At 33.7% G+C, this 4887-nt stretch overlaps 1 long non-coding RNA gene across 1 annotated transcript; it reads right to left on the reverse strand.

The window, feature by feature from the left end:
* Window positions 1–2616: 2616 nt before the first annotated feature.
* On the reverse strand, window positions 2617–3907 carry LOC132066870 (uncharacterized). The gene is made up of 2 exons (XR_009416952.1): window positions 3655–3907; window positions 2617–2892 (listed from the first exon to the last, which is right to left on the reverse strand). It is a non-coding gene; the product is annotated as an uncharacterized LOC132066870 (long non-coding RNA).
* Between the last annotated feature and the right edge of the window lie 980 nt (window positions 3908–4887).

A 4887-nucleotide genomic window follows, 5' to 3' on the forward strand; every position in this document is an offset into this window, starting at 1 on the left:
TTCTCCAATTTAAATCTAGTCAAATTAAACCCGAGTCATCCATTAAACCGACCCAGTTTGCAAAATAAACCCACCCAAAGATTGAATACTTTGAGTCTGTGAGTTCCAATTTTTTTTTTTTTTTGTCCCGGTGATTCCCATCTCAGGAAACATGGCTTCAGAGTTGCAACATCTAACTTGTCCTTTAGTTTTGGTCCTTTCACCTATTCACAATACCATCACTTTTCCATATTAATACACTACTTTTGATTTAAAAAAAAAAAAAAGAGTATTAAACGTAATAAGTAAGAACAAAATCAAAGATTAACCAACCGGGTAACTTCCAAAATATACAAAGAGACGGAGGAAAAATTCATCAATATCATTTTAGAATTTAATGAAATTAAGAATGAATCAACATTGGCATCTAGTAGCTTCCTCACATCTAGTATCTTGTCCATCGATTTTTTTTTTCTTTTTTGTTCCATCGATATGCCCCTCAATTAGTAAACTTGTGTCCATTTTGTCGGTTGCACACTCCAACTTAACTTACAAAATGATCATCTAGACACCTTACGTGTCCAACTTAATAGAAATTGAAGTACTTACTTGTGCATACCCAAAGTTGGAGAGTATACTTTCTAGCTCAGGCCAAGTTTGAGGGCATGTTTATGTATTATGCCCTTTTTTATCTCTTGGGATTACTAGCAATAAATTTATCTCTAAAACAGTCAACATATTACCACAATCTAGAACTTTTCTTTTTGGCAATTCTTAGTCCTATATGCATTTGTAACTCACAAAATGCACCCTTTTTCATATTTATTTTCCCTATACATATACTGTTGAATTTTGCCTTCTTACCTCACATTAGTCTTCACTTCGTTGATTGATATTTTATTTCTCCAAACTTGCCCTTTTGTTTCATTGATTTCTCCATGGCTAGTTCTTCTAATTCATCTAATCCTGTTAGTGGTAATTGTTTCCCAAATGATATTATGAATGCTCCTCAATGCACCATATGCTTGGTAAATTGTTCTTGATAACGTTGGACGATCAATCACCAAGCTTCATCGCGGCCATTTATTTCGCGCGTATGTATCATAGATTAAATTTACTTATAGATCTCTAATTGGAAAATAAAATAAAATTATTAATGGTGAAATAGAATTTAAAGTCCATTACACATTTTAAATTCATTACAGAAATTTAAGATTAGTGCACAAAGCCGGCATAACTGATGCACAATAACCACACTCGGTTTTCAAGTGCACATAACTTATATTGGCAGTGCAACATCAAACTTATATTCTTTGAAGAATAACTAATTACCAAAAATGAATACTAAGTAATAATTTTTTTGTTATTAGAGATCTAAAAATATTTCAGATATGTGTTACATACTACTCCCTTCGTCCCATTTTATATGACACTATTTCCTTTTTACTCAGTCCCAAAAAGAATGATACATTTTTATTGAAAGTCTTCATTTACAGTCACACAAATATCTAAGGCAGGGTTTGGACCGCAAATTTCGAAAGTCTTCATTTCTTTATTAAACCTCGTACCCAGTCAACCACCTTCATATAAAATGGGACGAAGGGAGTAGTATGAAAAAATGCCTACATTGAAGTTTTGCGTTGGACCTTCCAACGTTATCATACAACTTCTTCTAACCAAATTGTGCAATTAGAAGCATCATTAATCTCATTTGGAAAAATATTATTAGCCATAGCTTTGAAAAAAATTTGAAGAAAATCACTAGGAAGAAGTATGATGAAAGAAGAGATCGTGAAGAATGAGGTGAGGAGGCTGATTTGAACACTATATATAAGAAGAAAAAAAATTAATTGAGGTATGATTACAGAACATAGTGAAGAATGAGGTGAAAAAATAGGTTAATTTCAAAAATTGACTTAATTGTTATCTTGAGATTCTCTTACTATATGTTGGTGTTCAAACGGTAAGATAAAATGTAAATAAAAACATGATTTTTATACCAATGGGCTGAGTGAGACAACTTAAATGTCAGTGCATAAACTGTAGAGTCCATTATAAATCTTAAAATTCATTATAGAAATTTAATGTCGGTGCACAAAACCGGCACTATTACTGCACAAAACTTATACTGACAATGCAACATTAAACTTATACTCTCTGAATAATGCAATTAATTACCAAAAATGAATGTTAAATAATAATATAAACATACTCAAGATGCTAGTTTGTATTAGGCATGCCTTTATACTAATGTAAATTGAAAACATTTACATTTTATCAAACTTAAGATGTCTTTTTTTAATCAAGAAAATTGTAGCAGAATGTATAAGACATATGCTAGTTTATACATTGTCTTCGCAAACATTAAGGTTCTCCTTGGTGATATTTTTACTTGGTGACAACCCAAGCTTTTGCCTTTTTTTATTTTGCTGGATAGTATCTCTTTTTATTGTTGACTAGGTAGAAATTTCTTAAAAGAATGAAACGATTTGCTTTAGTTTTAATTGTATATTACTATTTTCTCGACTTTTATTTTTTGTGCTGAATTTTAATAAGAGAGTTCTAGCGAGTTGAAAAATTATTTTATTCGGACAAACACATCAAGGATTCTAGATGGGATGAACAGAAGAGCTTGAATGAACCAGTAACTTAAGGATTTGATAAATTCCAAAGGCTAAAGAGCAGAGTATTAATCTAATAATTAAAAACACAAGTAGAATAACCATTCAAAAATGTCTTATTTGAGGGATATTTCAAACATACATTTTCATTGAAGGGACCTGCTTGTCGACAGACGACAATAATAACATTGACAAGGAGGCAGCTAACGCTCCTGGCCTCTAATCAACCATCATGGGAGCATATATTGGAGGAGGAGCAACAGGCAATGGTTGCGTAGAGTGTTGAATCCATCTATTTTCAATTGCAAAGTATTCAAATTAACATATGGCTGTTGAAATAAATCAAACTGCGAAGTAACATATCCTTCTTTCTCTAAAATAAATAATGATTAGAAAAGAGGGTTGTGCTTTCTAACCTAAAATGTATTTAAATAGTATTAGATACATTGAGCATAATTCTGAAGGCTAACAAGACATAAAGTAATAGTGAGGTGTCCTGAATTCTTATACTAGTTATATTCAAGAAAATTTCAAGAAACATGTTCCTAAGGCAAGCTTGTGAAATTAGTTAATTATATTATGATTTGGGTATATGAAAGCACAAGAGCCCTCCCCCCTCAAAAAAATGGAAAAAGAGTTAAATTTGTCCTTATACTGTATGAAATTGAGTAACTTTACACTCCAAAAAGATGGTGGCTAATATTACTTCTGCTGTTAGGAAGAAAGTCTCATTTTTTCCTTTTCGCTCCTAATGGAGCTCCAACATGAAGGCAATTGAAAACTATACTAAAAAGAACGTGCACAATTTTTTTACCTTATTTCTCAAAGAAGACATGTGAAGTTCGACCATTTCACACTAGATCTACATTAAATACAAGATCAAATACGAGACATTTGCTAACGAAAGCAGATATGAACTAACCAAATGGGTAACTAATGAATTTTGAATACTACATGAACAAATTTTGACTTCTACCGACGTAAAATAAAAAGATACTCACACGTTATTATTAAAAAGAAAAGGTCAAAAGGGTTATAGAAAGAAGAATCTTACTCATTTTCTTGGACAATACGGTTTTCGTCCATATAAGTTTGAGAAAAAATGGAGTGGCCACCATTCATGATTTGGAGAGTACTATGATGACTATTTTGAGGTGTACTTTGGCGATTGTCTGTCAGTCCACTTGTCGCAAACATTCTTGATGGATCATTGTTGATCTCTTGCCTTGTAAAACTAACAATCTAACACCACAAATTAAAGTGCATTTAAATAGTATTAGATACGTTTAGCATAATTCTAAAGGCTAACAAGACAATGTGTGTTCGGCTGGAGGAAAACATTTTCTAATTTTTTTATGAAAACTTTGGTGAAAAATTTTAAAAAATATTTTATTTAGGAAACCAAGTTCCTCAAAAATGAGAAAAATGACTTCCCTAATAAAAGTAAGGAAAACAAGTCCATAAGTGCATTCCACCAACCACCAAACTCCAACCATTCCCACACTGTAAGCCGCAACGGGGGATCAAATGGTCCTCCCAAAAAAAAAAATTAATTTTGTTTGAAAAAAAAGTTTTGAATTTTTTTTTTTGGGTTTTTTGCACCCCCAAGCCCCCACCCCCCAACTACCAAACCCCAACCACTTCCGCAACCATGCACCACCCCATCCCCCAACCACTCCCGCAACCCATGCACCACTCTCCCCACGCCGCGCCCTACCCCCACCCTGCACACACCCACCCCCCTCCCCAACATTTAAAAAAAAAAATCTTTTGGGTTTCTACACCACCACATCTCTTCCCCCCTCCCCCCCACCCCTACGACCACCACCCTCCCGACACCCCACCACCCCCTCCAAAAAAATTAATTTCTTTTAAAAGTTTTGAAAAGTTTTCTTTTCTTTCGGAATATACAAGGTAGGGGTCATGCCATTTCTACCCCCTCCCCAAATTTTCTACTCTATTTAATTTTACCTTTATTAAAAAAATATAAAAATTGAAAGTTTGCATGATTATCTGGAGGGGTAATAGTGGGTCATAAGGGTGGGTGGTGTAAAAATAAAAAGAAACTTTAAAAACTTTGTTTAAGAATTTTTTTTTTATTTGGGGGTGGGGGTGGGGGGGTGTTGTGGTGTAGAGAACCAAAAAAGAAAATTTAAAACTTCAAAAAAAAAAATTGGGGGAGGGGCCGTATGTATCATAGATTAAATGTGGTATGGGTCACTGGGGAAGGGGGGGGGTGGAGGGATGTGGAGGCTAAAACCCCTGCAAATTGCAACTATCAACATTT

Source organism: Lycium ferocissimum, chromosome 8 (genome assembly GCF_029784015.1).
Source record: "Lycium ferocissimum isolate CSIRO_LF1 chromosome 8, AGI_CSIRO_Lferr_CH_V1, whole genome shotgun sequence".
NCBI lineage: Eukaryota > Viridiplantae > Streptophyta > Magnoliopsida > Solanales > Solanaceae > Lycium > Lycium ferocissimum.